Raw genomic sequence first — 21,087 nt, forward strand, 5'->3', positions numbered from 1 at the left:
GGCTGATGGGTGGTTTGGGATTTTTCCTTTTTGGGTTGTTTTTTTTGTTTGTTTGTTTTTTGGGGTTTGTTTTGTTTTTCTCAGCTAATAGCCAACCTTGTTTTCTGAGGTTTAGAGCCAGACTTTTGGGGGTTTAGGGATCGTTTTTGGTATATGAAAGTGTTACCCTACGCACAAAGCAATGGAGTTTAACAACTCGCCTGCTGTTGGAGGAGGGTCTCGAGGTCCTGGGGCATGATCCCCAGGTCATGTGAGTAGGGGGCAACAGCAAACCCCAGCAATGAACCAAGAGGAAAGAGCTGTTGGACAGTGAACAAACCATAGCATTTTAAAAGCAAGCAGCAATCTGCCAAAGCAATAGTCTGGCATCTCACAGAAGGCACCAGCTTGCTGGAAGGAAGAGCAGGGCTCAGAGCAAAACTGTGCCAGACTCAGTCTCCTTCAGGTGGAGGCTCACAGCCCCACTGACTGGGGCTTGGCCACCCAACTCCCAACAGGGACCACCCTCTGTCCAGGAGAAAACACAGAAGGCGTTCACACACAAAAGAGAACAAGCTCCCTATCCTTTCAGAGCATCCAAAATGTTTCAGGTCACACCTCCCAGAGTTAACATAAAGACCTCAAAGACAACAACAGAAACAACACAGCTGCCATGCTCCAAGCATTAGAGTAAAAATTCCACCTCTTATTCAAGGCTAACATGCTCTGTGCTTGGAGGCCCTACTTATTGCCACATGAGACAACACACAACAAACTTTGACTTGCTGTTAGCATTGGGACCACTTCCAGAAACCGCCCAAATTTCATGGGAAAGAGAAGCAAGTGCTTTTTCACTTTCTCCTACCTGTTTCTTATGGAACCTTACTTTCTTATCACAGCTGTGACACCACAAGGGTGCTGCTGCCTGTGCCAGCAGAAGCCACAACAGGGCCAGCAAGGACATAGGGCACCTCTCCCACCTCTTTCCAAACACCAGTGACCTTCCACCCAACACTTCCCAGGCATCAGTTCTCCCTGCAGCCACAGCACAGCTGCACAGAGCGCCGGCAGGAGAGACAGCAGGGGCTTGTTTTCACCTTTTGGTGGTGCCTCCTGTCCCCGGTGCAGGGTGTGTGGGCCTTTCACGGTGCCAATGGAGCGCACGCCGGGGCCGGGCTGGAGGTGAGCCCCCGGCTCGCTGCCTCCGCACTGTCACCTTCCATTAGGCAGCTGGCGGCCGGGAGAAGGGGAGGGAAAAGCCAGAGGCATGTTTGGTTTGCTGTTTTTGTGGGCACTTTAGGACTTCAAAGGCTTCCCTCTGGTTCACAGGGGGCAAGGGGCAGAGGTCAGTAGGCACGGTTTGACCTCCCTTTCACCTCCTCCCCGAAAGGGAGAGACGCTCACACACAGAGGAAGGAGAAAAGGAAGAGGGGATCCTGGCAAACACTTTTATCCTCTAATCTTTCTTCGCCTTAGTGCTGTAGAGGCTTTGTCCGGCAGACAAAGTGCCCTTCCAAGTCTGACACTTCCATGCTGGACTCTTCCTCCTCTTGCCCAAGGAGAAAATTAAATTGAAACAGCAGCACAACAAAATGGGGGGGGGATATTAAAAAAAGGAAAATGCTGCTCATAGGGGCTGTGTTTTCTTATTTTTTATTTTGGGGGGGGGGGGGAAGGGAAGTGGGGGGTTTTTGCCTTTTTCCCCCCCTAGCTAAATAGCTGTCCATCTATATATAAGCCCACTGATTCCACATGAGGGAGGGAGAAAAGAAGCATGATTGTTCAAGATCCAGCTTGAGATGTAAAACATGCATTTTCTTGTCTTTAAATACAGCATTGTTGTATTTATTTATTTATTTTTAATGGTGAGGTCGCTCACCCGGGGCGCTGAGGAATAAGTTTGAGTTTCAGAAAACTCTCCACAGCTGGTGATTATATCCCTTGCAGTGCGTACAAAGACATTGAGAAAGCAGCAGAGAAAGTAAACAGTATCACTTCTGGGGATGGAGGCAGAGAGGAGGAGGGGGGCAGAAGAGGAGGAGGAGGAGAGGAGAGGCAGATGAAATTTAAAGTGGCGGTCAGCCCAGGCACCAACTTAAAACAATGCAGTGAGAGGAAGCCAAAAAGGAAAAAAGAACCCAGAGGGGTGTGTATAGAGACACACAGAGTGTCTGTGTGTGTGCGCACGCGCGTGTGGAAGTGCGGGAAGCAAACCTGTGGCAAGGAAAGGAAGGGGTGAGGTTGCAAGCCCAGGGTTTCAGGAGCCACCCCTTGGGGTCCATCACAGAGCAGAACAGCTTGAAAGGCGAGGTTGTGGGGGCAAAGTCATCACCCCAGTGTAAATATGTATATGAGCATTTCTAATCAGCTGCAGAAGCGTAGCTCTTCACCTCTCTCAAGACTGAGGGAAGGAAAACCACAGGGTCTAGAAGCAGCACTTCTGTCATGCCTTGTCATGTCCTACATCCTCAAAACAAAAAGGGACAAGAAAGTGGCAGGCAGGCCCCGACTAAAACCTAATGACTGATCTGATGCTCTCCCAGTTGGCACAACAGGCTTGGGCTAGGCTCATCTGTCAGCTGGCTTTGGGAATCATGCTCCTACTTGGCCTGAGGCAGTTCAGGGTTAAACTAGTGCCTTTCTCCAGCACTTCAGTTTGACAGTATGGGAGAAAACAGAGTCATGACTGGCTGGTGCTTTGGAGGGCCAGATGTTTTGTGTGTCACAGCCCAGGGCACAAACTGGATGCAGTTTGGTCCAGGCCCATACATACACACAGATGGGCTCTGGGTGCTACACCAGAATAGTTCTGGCTCTGTTACATCTTCTCTGGTCACACTGACCGTGATTTCACTGGAATAAAGTTAGTCATCTTAGTGTGGGGGAAGGGAAAGGCAAGTTTTTTGGAACATCTATCTGCCTGGGAAGAGCTAACAAGCCTTCCTTTACAGATGTGTGCACATGTACCTCAGCAGAAATGCAGTTGGAAAGCTTCTAGAGAGACAATGTACTTAACAAGGATCAGGCCAGCCTGTTCTTTGGGCTGACCATCAAGTTTTCCACTACCTTTCACACCCAGAGAAGTCAGGCATCCTGCAGGTTGATGTGTTCTCTAAAGTGTTCCAGCAATTGCCCTCTCCTCCAAGAAACAATACAAATCTTGAGGCCACTGCTGCAGGCCCTGGCAAACCATGGCTTTCACCTCATATGGCAGTGCAGTGATGCAGCCACACTTCTGGCTGAGCTTCAGCACCCTTGGAGTGCTTGACAGGACAGGTTGGTCAAGAGACAGGAACTCCAAGTGCTTACGACTCAGTGTGCTGCTCCCTTGAAATAAAGGCCTCCCCAGAGAAGCACTCCTGATAACCTCACTGTCCTCTTGTGCTACAAGACCAGCTGGCACCATCCTTCTCGGTCCCTTTGCTGTCTACCACCAGTTAGGGGAAAGAAAATGCAGCATAACAGGGGCCTATTTGTGCTACACTTTGCAACTTCCACATACGGCCTGGACCAGAACCAGAAAAAGCAAACATCATGGAAAAATACAGCAAACAGCACTGCACTCCACAAAGGATCCCTCCATTCCCCCCACCCCAAGGCTTTGTGAAATTTGGTATGGATTCAACTGATGCAGCAGCTTCTCCCAGGGCTTCTTGCCCTGTCTCCTTGACACATTTATAATCTGCCACCACAAATATTTTCAACTGCTATGAATGATGCCTCAAGGTACAGGGTGATGATAAATTAGATCCTTAGCCTCCCATTAAGAAGGGCCAAGAATTCAACATTACTTTTAAACTTAAGTGACTACAGTACTGAAATGAGATGTCATTTCATTTACATCAGACAGTCTAAAATTTATGCACTGGTTACTCAAATGTAGTTTTCTGCTTGAACAATGCAAGTAGCAATGGGAGAAAATCTAGCTAGATTTTAGGAAAAAAGATTCACATTTAAGGCCATTCAAGCACTGGAACAGGTTTTTCAGAGATGCTGTGGGATCTCCATCCTCAAGAGAAGCTGAAAATTGGACTGGGCAAGAAGACCCTGAGCAACCTGAACTAATTTTGCCCTGTTCTGCAAGGGCTTGAACTGATGGACTAATATAGGTCTTTCCAACCTATATTAGTCTGTGACCAAGAAGGCCACATCAGAACCTGCCCAAGATACATACAGCACCCCAGGTCTGAGTACAAACATCAGCATGAGGCACCCCTGTTGAGGTGTTTCCAATACAAACATTGCCATGGTTACCTTTTGATTAAAACAAACTCAGTTCTACTTGTCTGCTTCTCAAGGCTAACTATGCAGGCAAGCCAAAATAAGAGATTCTGAGTGCACTAAATTTCCAGGTGCTCTCTGTGAACCTACAACCACTGTATGAACACAGCGGACCAGCACACTTCAGATGACTCTGACACACCAAATGGGCAGAGCCTGATCTGCAGATGTAGGATGGGAGCAGATCACCAGCCTCCTCTCTGTTCAAACATTGACCAAAAGCAATTTCACTTTCCATTCTTACAATAAGAGCAAATTGTTTTGGTTTCAGCCAAATGGGTCCATGTTCACTTTCCTTGCAGGAAGTGCACTGAGGTCTTTTGTGGTGGAAAAAAAAATAAATAAAATAAAGGTTTTCTATAAAAAGTAGTGTCTTCGCCTACCTAGGCACGTGGCTAACAAATATAAAGATCACCATCTAGTGGCTTACAGAGAAGATACCATCTGTCATATATCTGCAAGCTTGATGACCAATAAAGTTGCTGTTACAACATATTACAAATTATTCTTGCATTCAGCTCTTAAGCAAGTTAAGCACCTACACTACACCACAGCCATGGACAAGTTTCTGACTCACAGAAAACTGAGGTTCATCCCTCTTTGCAAGTAAACACTGACTTCTTCCTCATCCCCATTTTCTCCATCTCCAATCCTGTGCAGGATTTGGGCACATGGTGAGGGATATATGATTTACTTTAAGGCCCAGAAATTAGGTGCCTATTGTAAACCAGGCAAATTCCTATTGTAGTTAATATAAGGAGACAGATACAACCAGAGGTTGATGCATCCCATCATTTTGCATGGAGGAGGAAGACAAGTAGGATGAACACTATTAATGCAATCCCACAGCCTGGAAAACCAATTACCCAGCAAGCATGAAAGCCTCTGGAAAGCTTTCCCAGTAAGCACCCCTTGGGATACCCTATGTCAGCCCTTTTCCATTTGCCTCAATGGAAATCATTGAGGTTGAAATATTCCTGAAATAGTCCGCAATGGAAAGACAGGTCTGCGATTTCTAACAAAACCTCTGTTTGCTGAAACATTTCTGAGGAGCTCTACATCCTGTTCTTCAAGAAACGATGGGTAGAGACATCAACATGGGTACCTCTGGAAAGTTCTACTCATCCCAGGGATAGTCTTCCACTAACATGGCTGTGGTGCTCCTAGACCACAATCAAGCCCAAGCACTTCTTCAAATCTTCGTGCTGGGCCACATAGGCCATCCCTAAAATATCACATGCAACCACACACTTCAGAGACACATAAATAGATGAAGAACTACCAGTGCATAGCACTGAATGCCACCAGGCAAAGCCAGATTTGAAGCAAATAGAGGACACAGTTTAACCCTAGACTGCATTCTCCAGGTACTTCAGAAGCAGTTCTCCCCATTTTAACCAACCCATTATGATGGCTTAGTACCAGAATCAAATCAGATATCTAAAGTGCCATTTTGGGACATCTTCATGCCACATTCCAAATTTTCCTGACTGTTGAAACACACGCTGCTTTGTTCTAGGGAGAAGAGAAATTCTCTACACAATCTCAAGCACAAAGTACAGGCTCATCCACATTCCTGTACACAAACTCAGTTGCATTGCATGTGTCTGATGGCCTCCTTTAAAGCTTACACATGGATATCAACCTTTTCCCCCGTGTAACAAGTGATAGGATGAGAGAAAATGACCTTGGGTTGCATCAGGAGAGGTTTAAGTTGAATTGTGGGAAAAATATCTTCATCAAAAGGGTCATCAAGCACAGGCTACCCAGGGAAGGGGTAGAGTCACCATCCTTAGAGGTATTGAAAAGCCATGCAGGTGTGGCACTTAGGTTTAGTGGTGGACTTGGCAGTATTAGGTTAATGGTTGGACTCAATGACCTTACAGGTCTTTTCTAACCCAAGTGATTCTACTCTTTGATTTCTTTGCATCACCCAAGATGAAAATCCAGCCATCTGTTACACATCTGTGGTTATCTGGAGATAAGAAACTGGAGTTTAAAACTCCATGTTCCTCTGTGAAGATACAAGATAAGGAGACCTGTGATCACTAAACCACAAGAGAAACCACTTACAGAAGCCACCAAGTTTGTATGGCATTCATCACATCTGTCTCTAGGTGACAAACATGTATTTATAGTAGTCTCCTGTTACAGGCTCTGGAGAAATGAAGTCCAATGGAAGGAAATTTCCTTAGATGCTTCCTGTAAATTGGGACAAACCAACCTCTGGGGGTGCTCATCACCTCCTCCTCAGAGGGCAGAGAGCCCAGATAACCAACTTTAAACTTGAGGCTAGAATGGAGCTCCATGCTTGGAACATAGAAGGGATATGGTATCTCTTTTTGGTGTTGGGTTCTGAACAGCAATCATGAACAAGAAATCCATTCAGCACTCCTAGTGGTTACATTGTCCTCCAGGGGACTTTGCATCCGGCTCAAGAGATGGACAATTTTCCATAATCTCAGCAATAGCTTTTGTGAGGCACACAGGCAGGACCCCTGCAGACCAGAAGTAAGATTCAACCCAGTGGGCCTAGAAACCACTGCATGCCTTTAGCTAAATTTGGCTGCTGAAGGGCAGCTCTAGTGGGGTGAGGCAAAGAAGTGTTATTTTCCCTCAGGAAAGCTAGCTTTATTTTCTAAAGGTTAATGAGAAATAGAAGAAAATTAGGCTAGCCAAAAGAATGAAAATAAATGTTTTTTTTCTTCTTCATTCCCCCTCATTTTTCAGAAAAAATGCATGGCTTTGGTTTTTCTGCAGGCAGTTGCTTCATATCAGTGTACCATGTGGTGACTCAGACATGTTGTTATTATAATCCAAGCCAAGGGGAAGATATATTTTATGAGATCCATGACTCCCCCTTGTCTTTCCATACTCTATGCTTTCTTGAGAGAAGAAAAAAAAGCACAGTCCAAGCTTTGAGGACTGTTCATATTGTCTCTTGGCAGGTCATAATCTGCCAAGCTTCCAGCGAGCAAAGCTAAGAGAAACTTAAGAGTGCAGTAAGCTCTCCTGTTGCATCAAGGGCAGAATTTGGTTCTAAGTGCCATAAAGCAGTGTGGGGGAGGGCAGATAGACCCAGCAAGATTTAGAGCTTCTAACACAAACCTAAAGAGAACTCTGAGGAAAGGGGCTTTGCTGAGAGCTGAGTTAGTGCATATAGCCTCACCCCTGGGGCTCAGTTACCTTTGCTCAGCTGACAAGCAATAAAGCATTCAGATGCAATAACTCCAATGCACTGAAAATGCATGTCTAGAAGAGCCAAAACCACCTGTAAATCAGATTTCTTCTCCTGCATTTCCCCCTCCCTAGCAAAACTTGAGCTCTCTCAGTTGCACACCCAGATAAGAACATCAGAAAACAGTTACATATCCTGAAAATGCTCCATGAAGGACTGCAAAAGCTCTCAGCAGTTTGAGTGCAGTGGCTAATAACTTGTCCCAGATCCAAACCTATTGTGTAAATTGACAGGGACTACTGTGCAAAACTCATCTAGGGCAGGGGAAATATTTGGCCACCAGCTGACAATTTTTTTCCTAGACATAGGTCTGCCTTTTGAACTCCAAAGCCTTTGCCCATTGTGAAACCACCAGGCCTCAGGGTCACGTGAACTAAAATTAAATAAAAGACTCAAGGTGCATCTGGTTGAGCCAGTGGTTTCAGAGAGAGGTTACAGGGCAAGCATTTTGACTGTCTTTAAGTGCTGCACAAAGACAAAAAGGTTAAACTCCCACCCTTCCCATACAGGTGGAATATGAGAGCTTTTAAAGTTTAAAACAATCATTGGATCAGAGGAGATATCAAATGGCTCCAAGTAACAAAGACATATTCTTTTTGAGTCAAATTATGGGACATATTCCCTAAAGAAATGCCATACAAAGTGTCTGATCTAGTAGATGTTTGTGGTACTCACCACATATTTTATGTTCCTTCCCAGAGATGATGTTTCTCTGGCACAGAACACTGTCATTCACAGACTGCTCTGACAGGCCAGATGCATGCAAATGAAAAGAAAATTCAATAAAAAGGTACCTCTCAGATGCCCGAGTTCTTTGAGGGGAGAGAGAATGAATTCCCATTGCATTTCAGGAGGGTTGGGCATCCCAGCACACAACAGCACAGGCCAAAGATTTCGGATAAAGAGCAAAGGAAAAGTTTTGAATTATTCCAGAACTCCTTCCACTACCTCACTTCCAGACAGATATGAAGTGACAACACCCTGAAACAAAGCAATACAACCGAGGAGAACATTATCAGATTATTCAGAACAATTCCCATTGTTAGTGACCCAGAATTCGTCACTTAGAACAACCTAGAATTGGGATGTGGAGAGTGCTCAAAGCCACTTAACCCTTTCAGAGGTGTCCCCCACACCACCACCACCACAGAATGACTTTTTCAAGCAGGAACATAAAAGAAAAACATCTCTTATCACATCTGGAGACAAACTAAAAGGAGGGAGTACTTGACTTTTACTAGACATAGCACATTCTCCAATCAACATCACCATAATCCAAGAGTGAGGAAAAGCCAGTGATTACAGGCCTGCCAAATTATTTGGAATTGAATAGGATACCATATCGTGACAATGAGTGATAGTATAAAGCTCAAAGACACAGAAAGAAATATCATGTAACTGGCAGGAACACATTCCACACTTCAGTGTTTTGGCAGGAGAATACAGGTTTGTTCTGAGACTATGCATTCAAACTCCTCATTGATTTAAAGATAAAAAGTATTGCTAATGCAACCTTAACATGAGGAGGACAGTTAGCAAATCTATCAATAATGCTATTTTTTTGCTATCTTTTTGCATGCGCGCACACACATTTTCTTCCAGTTAAACTTTCAGTGTAACTTTTAGCTAGGATTTAATCAAAGGGAAAAAGAAACACTGAGGGACTTTATTTTTTTTTTAAAGGCCAAGCATAAATGTGACAGTCCGTGCAGCACTAAGGTGAAGGCCAGCAAAATTGCAAGCAATGTTATTCAAAGCCAAAGGAGAAGAGCACAGAAGAGAGCTGTAGCAAAAGCAGCCTGTCGTGCCCCAGGAGAATGCTTTAAATAACAGACTTTTGGCTACAGCCTTCTCTCTGCACAACACAGGGATCAAAACTGTGCTTCTGTGCTGCTGACCTGTCGGGGAAGAGCAGCCTTTGAATTCCAGTCAGGACACCTGGACTCCAGCACCGTGGTACACGTTACAAACTAGACTGGCTGACACAAATAGAATGCATTACCTCACCTCTTCCAAGCCGAGCAGCACAAGAATCTGTGCTCCTGGGAGACTTCAACTCAGCCGATGTATTCATGACCTACTTCTAGGGCACACACAGTCACAGCTGTTAGCTGAACATGCTTGTAGAGTGGCAAGTTCTCTGCTGCACCTATTCCACTGTTTGGTACTGGGAAACTTTGTTGGTACTTAAAGCCACTTCCTACCAATTTGAGCCCAAAGCACATGCCTGAACAGCCTCCTCACTCCAAGCTAGACCAGTAATCCACAAGAGCTTTAGGTACAGCAGGCAAGTTTCACACCAGCCATCCTCCCCATCAGTGATGAACTTGGATACAGTTGGATACTTGGCACGAGTTCCCTGTTCACCTTCTAAATGGTTTCTAGTAGAAAAGAAGCTGGATCAGGAAAGACCAAGCACTTGCAGCAAGATCTCCCCTGATGAGCCATTGTAGCTATGTAATAATGCTACAAGGCAGTTGCAAGAGGTACCATACTGTGAGCTGAGCCCAGGAAGACTCCAAAAAGATGGATTCTCCCAAGAAATTACTCCCTATTCTCATAATTCTTTACCAGATGTCAACGAGAAGTTTGACTCTCACTTCAGTATGCCGAAAACACCTACACAATAGACATGGGTGCACAAGTCAGAGGAACAAGCACCTGACCCAAGCCATGGCAGGCACCAGCAGCAGCTGCCAGAAGCACACCAGTTCCCTGTGACAGATGTATCTGTCCCACTCCCCTGCTGACAGTTCATGAGAAATGAAGATTTTCATGGAGAGCAGCCAGAGCTGCTCTATATAGGACTGATGCTGGGTCATGTATTTTATTAAAGCAGTTCCTTAAGGAACCAGAAAACAGAGCAGAGAAGAATAGAAACCTCTTAAGAAAGATTAGTGCAAGAAGTTAAAATGCAAACGCAGCACAAATACACCGCACACTTCTGCTCCTCTGTTGGCACATGCTGCATTCACATGAGCTAGATCTTTCTTCACCCAAAATAAGTTGATGTGTGAATAAACAATGACAACAGGGACCACAAGACCAAACAGTGACTGGCTAACAGCTTCCTCTAGCATTCCACCATCTCACATTGCGCATCACTGTCGCATTAAAGGCCTTCCTCAAAAAAATCCAGAAGATGCCACAACTGCTGCTTTGCAGACATTCATGGAGACAACTCATCACCTGTTCCTCACAGGAGGCTGTGTGGACTTCTCTCCTAAACCTCCTCCCAGAGGGAAAGCCCCACTGTGGTGAGGAGAGGGGGAACAAACTGCTCTCTATAAAAGAAGTGCCTTCATCTTTGTATAGTCTGTTGAGAGACTGCCTGAGTTCAAACAGCCACAGCATGTCTGGGGCACCTGCAGCCATTTCAGATGTGGGGTACTGAGTCACACAGCAAACACAGACGAAAAGGGGATCAAGGAAAAAATTTCTGTGCAGATAGAGTAGAGCTGAGGGCCCCATCTATTAATAAAATGGCTGCTAGCCAGAGAGACTTCTGAGTTTTGAGCATTGCCTCGCTGCCTGCGGCTGGGGAATGATTGCAGCAGGCAATGCTCAGCCAGGACCCCCCAACAGATTTTATTTATGCATGTCTGCTTTCATCTCCCCCTTGTACACAATAGCCTAAACATTGTCTCCATCCTGAACCGTACAACTTGCATATTTGCAAACATCTCTTCATCTTAAGACCACAGACAGACAGATTGGTCTTGGGTCATTAAATTCTGTCTTTTGTATGAAGTCTATTGTATGAACCAACTACCATATAATCCTCCCTGATTTTTATTTTCTTCAAAGAACAAATGAAAAACTGGTTTTGGTGTCAACAAACAATCCCAGAATCTGATTTCTTGACTGTTTAGGAAACTCATGCATATCCTTTTGTCTTGGGCAAATATTCTTCATAGCTAAACAGCACATGCTTTTTCTTTTTCTGTTAATTTAAGCACAGAAACCCTTGCTTGGTTGGCCCCCTGCCCTTTCCTGATGCAGAGATTCCCAATAGCTGCAGCACCCTGTACTTAGAGAACTCCTCCACATCTGAGTGGCTGATCCCCTTAACCCAGCTGAGCACGTTAACCTCTCTGAGAAGTTCATCCTTTTGAAATCAATAAACTGAGCTGCAAGGATAGTTTCATTTACTCTTCCATTTCATTTAAAAATTCATCAACTCATGGTCCATTCTACAACTTTCTCTTTTCTGCACCAAAAAGAAGCAGTACCAAAGCTGACTGAATATGAAGAAATAATTAATCAGCCATTACTGCTAACAGTTTATTACAATTTTTCAGTCTAAACCTGAGAAATCAAAGCCACCACAACCTCAGTTAGAAACTCATAGCCAAACAAGTCCTGTTTTAACCTGCGCTATCCTTACCAGATTCTTCACCAAAGTATAGCAATATTTCTGCATACATGGACATGATTATATTCCATCTCTGCCCTTCCTGAGTAAGCAATCACATTCAACAGTATTTATATTTCACCCTCCTGCTTTTACCCCAAGATGCTCACTTTTGCAACTGGTATGATTAATTCAAGCACCTACATTTTTTTAGACTCACAACATTTTACATAGGTATATTTCAGCTGTCTCTAGCTTATCCAACTCCATATCCCAAACAGATCAAGCACTGTTTTACTACATATGACCCATGCAAATAAGCATCAGTCCTTTCTTTCTCTCCTCTACATGCTGACACACACCCATTTGCTTACTTACCTGATTTTCTTTCCTGAAACTATAGATATTCTGCTCTGTCTCCAGCAATCCAGTTTCTCTGTGTTTGTGTTCCTTCTTTAGCACCCATCTCTTCTAGTGGGGGTTAGTTGCTCCTCTCTACTGACATCTCTTTTGTTTCCATTTCTTTCACTTCTTCAGCAAAACCAGCTTTTATTTTTTGGTCTTTTCCACTAGCAGTCCCTTTCCCCTATAATCACATGAGTACAGGTCCTTCACCCAAGGTGCACACCTACCCCTTGTAGTCTCCTACTGGTTTGGAGAGCTCCATCACACTGGCAGCCTCATTGCCTCTCTAACATGTCAGCTGAAGACAATTGTCTCAGCTGCAGCTCCAGCCTACAAATCATCTCTCCCATGCACTCCAGCTGGTCCAGGTCTATGTGGTCTCTGCCAGAGACCCTCAGTAGGGTGATATCCATGCAGAGTTATCTTCCTCCAGTTACACCCCTGTGCTTCACCAGCCTTTCAATTGTCCCAGTAACCATTACCTCCCTCCCTTGAGAACAGAGGTACAGCTACATCTCATCCTCTTCCTCAACTACTACTCCATAGCCACAAACCCTCAATGACCCCTGGCTAGTCAGTGATGAAACACATTAGTGTGGGTCAGCTCCACTACTGCTCATTTCAGGAGCAGAAGTAGTCCCTCACTAGTAAGGCTGCTGTCCCTCTCCAAAGACTTGGTAGACAGACCTGTGACAATCCTGTCTAACCCCCTAAACTGGGGTGCTCTCCTTGTTCCCAAGAGCAACCACCACACAGCCCCCTTCCCAAACATTACACCACTTCCTAACCTGCTTGTTGGCTGGAGATATTTCTACCTCCAACTGCCACAGAAAAGGCAAGCAAAGCTGAAGTCTGCTGGGATGATATTTGGGAACTTTCAGTCCTTTCTCCCAAGGTGCTCCACAGGCCCTTTGGGCTTGGGGCAGGGAGGGAAGGGTTCAGAGAGGTGGCAGTACCTTCTGTGGCAGGGACACCTCTTCCCTGAGCAAACAGGCACAAGCTTGTGCACACCATGTTTCTACATGGCCTTCAGAGCTGCCCCTGTGAATGAACGAGGACAAGTGACACCAGCTTTGCTTCCACTAACAGCTGCTGTCTGCAGACCACAGAACACCCTCATCCACCATGATCACCAGCTCAGACCCACTCCATCATCCAGAAGTTCAGAATTAGACTGATTTTCTTGTTTACAGAGATGAAGGAAAATGACTGTTTCCAGCTCCATGGTGTTCTTGCCTCATACTCAGAATTCAATACTATCATACCAGTCAGTACTTATTTTTCTAGCATCTCCAGAAAGAAAAGGAGAAAGTGATACCCCTGGCTCCAGGTTCCTGGCATGGCTCTCCACTGTCAACAGCCTGTTCTCAAGATTTGGTTGAGAGTGGATGTGCACTTAGACAGCTCCAGTGAATAAGTAACCACTGAGTTTATTGCTGAATGAAGACCCAGGAAGGAATCAGAGGGGGAAAATGATGGGATTAAGAAAAACTCTGCAGTACAAATATTTATGTGTTGGTCCATTCTATAGAAATATTTCACTTCCATTAATTCCAGAATCTTGCATTTCTGAATGGTGTAAAAGAATTAAAGAGGCACATGAGAAGCAGGGGGAAAAAATTAAGAAGATACAACGCAAGTGAAGTACTGAATGAATGGAACAAGTGAAAGAAAGAACCAGAAATTATGAAAACATCTCAAAAGAGACCAACATCTCAATGCATCACAAAAAACAGATTATTTTTTTTTAAGGATAGCTGATCAGAGTGAATGTAAGAGCTAACAAAAGCAGGCAGGTTTTAGGAGGAAGTTCACTACACTCTTACCATCACTTAGGTATACACAAAAAGTCAGCCTCTCCACTGATTTTTCTCAATAGACTCTAATGGAACTACTAATTTGCGCTGCACTGAGACTACACCTATATCTACTATAGATCTACCTACTCTTCCTTATGGCAGAGGACTCAGAACAAAGCTCCGTCGATGTCAGTGGATATCTGCAGCTATGCGTTTACACAGAAACCAAGGACCAGCCCAAGGCTTTCCCCCTGTATGTGCCACTGTTGATGGTGAAGGGGTAATGTGAGGAAATTTCCCCTTTTCTGGTATAGCTGGGCTTTGCCTCTTCTCTACATCTGGGTAATTGCATTTCAAGTGAAGGCTTTCTAGCCAGCAAAAAGAGGCCCTGCAAAATGAGTTAAAGGAAACCACAAGTTTGGCATCAGAGCCAGCATCGTTCTCTGAATCCTCATGCCGAGTCTGGCTGTCTGGAAAGCTCTGCTTGAAAAGGAGCACAAGATTTTTTTGCACGTGTGTGACAACAGCTGTAAATATTTCCCTTTGGTATATCATGTGCACACAAATCCACCTCCACTGAACCCCAGATATGTGAAAATATAAACCATGATAATAGATTCAACAAACACTTATCACACTGAAGAAAGTGTGCAAGTCAGAGTAGCTCCTCGTGAGGACATGCACCCATTTTACACAAAGCTTTCACTTCAGACACAACTGGCCATCCAAACAGTGAGCACAGATGCAGCATCTGTGGACATCAGGCTGGATCCAGTCCCTGTGAACTCTGTTGCAGCCTAACTCGTGCTGCCCAAGTGGAGATTTCACCCTTCTGAATGTCAAAGGGGTTCACAAATGAGGCAGCTGCTACTGCCATAGGAAAAGACTTCAGCTTCCAGCTCTAACAATGGAGTCTTGTCCTTTCACATCCATAAGCTCCAGGTTCAGTTCCCACAGATGATCCACCCAGAGTGGTTGTCAGAGCAACCCTGGCCTTAGAGGTAAAGACTTACTGGAAATGACTTTGTAATAATTTGAGCTCACTCAGGAGAGCAGTCCAAAGTTGTGCACATACAACTCTCTCCAGAGCGGAGTCAAACGATCTGAAATCCCACCTGGCCACCCATCTATACAAGCCTTTACACAGAGCAGACACACAACCAAATTCTGTGTGATGAAGCAGGAAATCTTTCCTTGGCACCTTCTGCATCCTTCCTCCCTGCTTTCTTTACTTTTGAAGGAACACCGTGGTGGTGGAACCTGCCAGCCCAGCAACATTGATGTTGTGCATTCATCCACATCCAGGGGAGCTGACACATGTGATCCTCTTCTACCAATATCCAACCTGTCCGAGTGGGGACAATCTCTAGGACAAGCTGGCCCCTCAACTACCACAAAAATAATGGAAGGAACTTCATGAGACAAACCAAGCCAACTCAGGAAACAAACATCAACAAAACCAAAGAGACTGGTTAAAAATCACCTCAAAACCTTGCTAGTGCTAAGCACACTGTGTATTAACAGTGTATTTTAATCGTGTAACTGATCAATCCAGTGTAACATACACCACATGTTAAGATAGATGCAGCAGATATAAAGCTAATCTGACTTCATACAGTAAAAATGCATGCATGCAAACAGAAATATATTAAATGCATTTCATACAAAGCATTTATTCTTATTATTTTAAATACATATCTCAATTGTTTTGCCCAGTTTGGAGCCCACTTGAATATTCAAGGATTGTCCCAAATCCCATAAGGTTCGAGAGCTCACTGGCTTCAGTGGGTGTTGGGCCAAATCCTACAAGATCAAAATTCCTTTGAGGACCAGTGTTTCAGTGTGCTGGGTTTGCATTCCGTACAGAATACTCCATCCTTACAGCATAGCTACAATATAATGTTACAGCTGAACTGCCACAAGCATGGACAGAGAAATTTAGCAGCGTGAATGATGAGCAAGTCCAAAATACTGTATATCCACTGTCCCCCTCTGCCAAGGCTCCTGTGAAGCATCACCAGCAAATATTCAGTGAGTGTGTTTTGGCCCCTTCTTACCCACTTGAGTCATTAATCATTCATCTTAATATCTCGGTGTTATTTTGCTCTCCTCCCCCACCCACAGTGCCTGTGTGTTTGTGGTATCCATCTGTTGTTCCTAACCATACACTTGGACTGCAGGATCTCTGAGGAAAGGGCCATTGACTCATGACATGTGCACAACACCTCACGCACTTTAGCCTCAGCCACCAGCTGAGACCTCACATTATGCCTGGCCACAAACCAGACTAAGTCATGATAATTTTGAGATACACCAGGCATGCCCAGACACACACACACAGAGACATAAACCTGCATGTGTACAAGTCCACTGGAGACAGGCACACAGTGTCACCCGATATCAGAGGAAGGAGGAAAGAGAGGGGCAAGATGAAAAGCTTTTGAGTGTGAAATTTTAGCTGGAACTATCTTCTGCCTGCTCACCCCCTCTAGCTGCAGCCCACAGCCTCGCAGCACCACAAGAGCAGGAGCCTCTTGCCACACTTGCAACACAGGTGCCCAGGGCATGGAAACACCTTTCTCAAAATCAGCCACATTGCATTTTGCACAACGTAGAGGAACATCTGAGGTGCTCTGGGGTCTGGTCAAACACACCGACACTTGCATAGACTTCCACAGGAGAAGGGTTAAGGAAATGTGTGCTTTTGCAAAGCTCACCACGTGCACTGGTACATAGAAGGAAACAGCAATGTCAGTGACACTGAATGTGTCTTCCCTGGCTTTAAGCTACTTCTCATTTCATAGCTTCCTTTTTTTTATTTTATTTTTTTAATTGTTGTTGTTGTTGTTGGGTATTGTAAGAAATGGCTTGAAATGCTACTGAAATGTATTTTCATGGAATCTGTACCTAAAATGGAACATTTAGCTGAACCTGGTCTGGAATGCGTGATTAGACAAAAATTTCCAGAACTAGTTGTCCTCCACTAATCCCATTTTCTTTTATGTTTTACTAGCCAAGATGCACGTCTCTTGATTTCCCATATTCACTGATACATAAATATCAAAGCAGGCAAAGAAAAAGTGGTCTTTTTCCTTTTTTGTACTGCAGATCAAACTAAAGCTCACCCTCTGCCAGGTCACAAGACTTAAGCCTGGTCTCATATTTCAAGCAAAGACAAGCAGAGTCTAGGAGACACAGAGCATCAGCAAGGTTTAAGCCCTTTTGGAAACCCACATGCACTGAAGAGAAGACATCCCCAGAGCTAGGGCTAGGTGTGCCAGCTCCCTCCAAAATCCTGTGCTCTAACACCAGCCTTATCTGGAATGTTCATGCTCAGAGCTGGTTGGAGAGGCTGTGATTCTGCCATTCAGCAAGCTTCCAGCTCAGCCTGGTGGGCCTTCTCCCAGAAAAGGATGTTGAGACATTCTCCATCTCTTGTGGCACCATCTCCCATGACGAAAAAGATGACTGGAGGGTCAGTTGGAAGGGACAAGGAATTGGTTGTTCCATGAATTGACTCCCTGCATGTTTCGGGAACAAACAGAAGACTTTACTTGGAAGAGCTGTCATTCTTCTGCCAACACTGAAGATGGACCCAGGGACTTAGGGGGGGAAAAAGGTCAGGACAAGGCCTATACAATGGGTATGTCTGGTACACTGCTAATGACTATCATCTGGGTGAAACAACGGTAGGATGAGAAACTATTTCTTAGTGTACACAGAGCAAAGAAAGCCCCTTAAGCAAACATACCAGTAGAACAATTAGGTGGTTAATCACAACGTTGGCCACGAGAGGTTTTCTCCATTTTTTCACTTCAAAGGAGCTGTGATTAATAAACAGTGTTAATCTTCTGGAGAGATGAGTCAGCCCCCTGCCCACGCTGGGGTTATCCTCACAGTGCTGCTGCTGTTCAGAGCATGAGAGTGCTCCCTGGGGGGAAGAAATGCTTCATTTAGCTCACAGGGCTCCACACCAGATCACACAGCACTGCACTCCATGGCCTTCCTTCCAGCATTCCTGGGAAGGCATCATGGATGTGGATGGGGAGGCATCTCTGATTCCTCCTACACACAGAGAATATTCTCCAATTCCAGGTGAAGATAACAGAGGAAAAGGCCCTGGATGGATCAGAGGCACTATGGTAAAATTCAGAGGTTTTGGAATCTCTATTCAGCTTTATTGCAGAGCAGGAGTAGGTTGAAAGGCATCAGCAGTCACCATTGAGTCTATGGGATGAATCGACCACCTCCTGCTTCTTTTCCAGGTCAGTTAAAGATGCACATGTGTTGGGTGACCAGAGCAGACCAGGAAATGTGGAGACAGTCCCACCTTTGTTCATTACTAGCACTGAAGAAATGTTCCCAGACCCAGGAGGAGGCAAGCTCAAGCAGCTGTGCATGAAAGGGCACTTTGCACAAGTCCTGCCTAACTCTGGAGAGGGAAGGGTCTAATCCCAGATGTGCTGTGAGCAAAAAAGAGGTCCCATTATTCTGTCCACCATGAGAAACACATGCTGGTCCATGGTCAGTATCAATCTCTGCCTTTCTCTCAAGGAAAGGGGGATGTATCTGTGGGGAGGATGACACCAGAAGCTCAGGCAGCAGCAGACAAGCACAGTGTTGCCGCTCTAAGGACACACACTGAAGAGCTGAGAAAAGAAAAGGGAAGCCCAAGACCAACAAGTAAGTGAGTGCTTCTCTGCCAATTTAACTACAGGCAGACATCCTACAAGGCGAATTCTTTTTCCCCCCATACAGCCTTTGCTTCATGCTGTCACACAAGCAGTAGTTACAGAATCTCCTGCTTGGGTTTGGTGAGCTACATCACCGGAGTGCACCTATGCAGTGTCTTTGTAAAGCTGCTTCTACCTGCACTGTCCACTGTGCCAAAGGCACTGCCAGCAAGGTGACACACCCTTCTCAGTCCTGTTCCTGCACTGTCTGTCCTCAGGTGGTCCCACCTGGTCTGAGCTGTTCTACAGGGCGCTGTCAACAAACCAGGTCATCACACAGTCTGTCCCACCATGGAACTGTCACCACCATGGAGAAGCACCAGTTCACACCAGCTGCAAAACTCGCCCGAGGTTTTAATGCACTCTTGCTACCCACAATAACTGCGAGATAGACATTAGGCCTGCCACAAATTTCCTCCCTGCCTCTGCTGCGAGGGCCCTCAGCTCCTCGGGGCATCACTGCCTGGAGTGCACTTGCTGAGCAGTGCACTCCAGAGGACGTTGCACTGCAATGACACTTGCTCCCTTCAGCTGTTCTCATTCTCTTCCCAGGGCTTTTCTTTCTCTGCTGGATCTCCAGGAGGGAAGGAGCAGCCACAGAAGAGCTGGCTCTGCTCAGCAGGGCCTCTGCTCATTTCCTGAGCACTTTTTGACACGTTCCGTTTGTGACCAAGCTTGGGCTGGGATCCCAGCTGATATTTTAACTTCAGTCACTGTAAATAATTCCCTGACATGCACTCCGCCTGCATTTTGGCACTTCTGCTTGTGTACAGTATTTTAAATTTTTTTTTAAAGTTTCTTAGTGCTCTCTGTGTCAGCTCTAAAGAAGAAGATGCCGTCTTGGTGAAACTGCCTGATCCTTGGTGAAGTCTAGAGACACCAGATTGTTTTTATGCATGGAATTGTCAAACCAATCACATCCTCTACTTAACAAGAGACAGATAAAGTGTTGTGCCATGTTCTTGGAGATGTTTACAGGACAGAGAATACTGGAACACCCACATGGCTTCAAACCAGGGAGCGATCAACATGAGGAACCTTGCTTCAGCAGTCATCAAGACCAGAAACTAAGCAGTCTGTAAACAAAAAGGGATGTAAAAATCCTCTGTTGTGGGAGTCAATAAGAAATTTTACCGTCTCAGGCTGCTTATTTCTAAGTCTTCTCAGAGTTGACTTATTCCTTAAGACATCAGAATTCCTCACTGAGCCTTGCAAAGCACTTAAGTATTTATTTAGCTTATGCTTATTTTTACATATGCAGCCAGCTCCAATGGGAAAATAAGTGTGTTAAAAGTTTATCAAGTCATTCCTAAGAAATCATCCAGCCTGGATTCTGCTTAACAAGTGAGTGAGATCTTGCACTTTCCTCAGTGTTTTTATGTTTCTACCATGACTGTGATAGATGAGAATGAATCCTCTCATACAAAGTACAGATGGATACAGACCACCTGGTCTCAGACTTTAGGTTCCCCCATGATGAAGGTGAAAACACAGCACTGAAGAGGTTAACAGGCACTAGCCTTCCCCTCACAGCCACCTTTCCTGGCCATCACAAGGAGGATTAGATTCTCTGGAAACACAGATTCCACAGAAAAAAGCAATCAGAAGTGCTGCACATGCCTTTCATTGGGTATCATCCATCCCACTGCCTTAACCTTTCATCAGGGGTCCTTTCACAGCATATAAGAGTTGTGCAGACATCTGAGGCCTCCTTCCAGGCTCTCCCTTCTCCTGGGGCTTGATCTGAGGGCAAAGAGTGGAAATTCAAAACAAACAGTAAACAAAACCAAGCTCTCCTAAGTGTAAGCCACACATTTGTTTGGAAGATTTTTGGCTAATTTTACTCGCTGTTTCCTGCTCACTCTGGAATCTCTTTTTCCTTCTTTTTTTTTTTTTTTTCCCTTCCCTGACTTGGTTACAAGAAAAACAAAGGGGAGTGGGGGAACCCAGAAAAACATTAAAGGAAAAAAATATATATATTTTCCATTCTCCCTCAAGAATCTCTTGTCCTATGTCAGAGGCCTGCACAGCTTTGTAACTGTAGAGTTAAGGGACACATCAGGGTAGTATTTTCTCCTCCTGCTTGTCCATGAGGTGGCAAACCTCTTCAAACATTGCTGCTTCTTCCAGATTGAGTAGGTAGATATGTTTATGGATGGCCAAAGCCCCAAACATCTGTAGGACTTGGCTCCAAGTCAAGGTCTGATCTGAGCTATCCTAGAAACTCCAGTTTTATCTGGCCCCAAAGTTGTTGGCCATCTGCAGAAAGGAAATATGAGTGGAAATCTGTCATCACAA

This window comes from Passer montanus, unplaced genomic scaffold, assembly GCF_014805655.1.
Source record: "Passer montanus isolate IOZ18808 unplaced genomic scaffold, ASM1480565v1 scaffold65, whole genome shotgun sequence".
In the NCBI taxonomy this organism is placed as follows: Eukaryota; Metazoa; Chordata; class Aves; order Passeriformes; family Passeridae; genus Passer; species Passer montanus.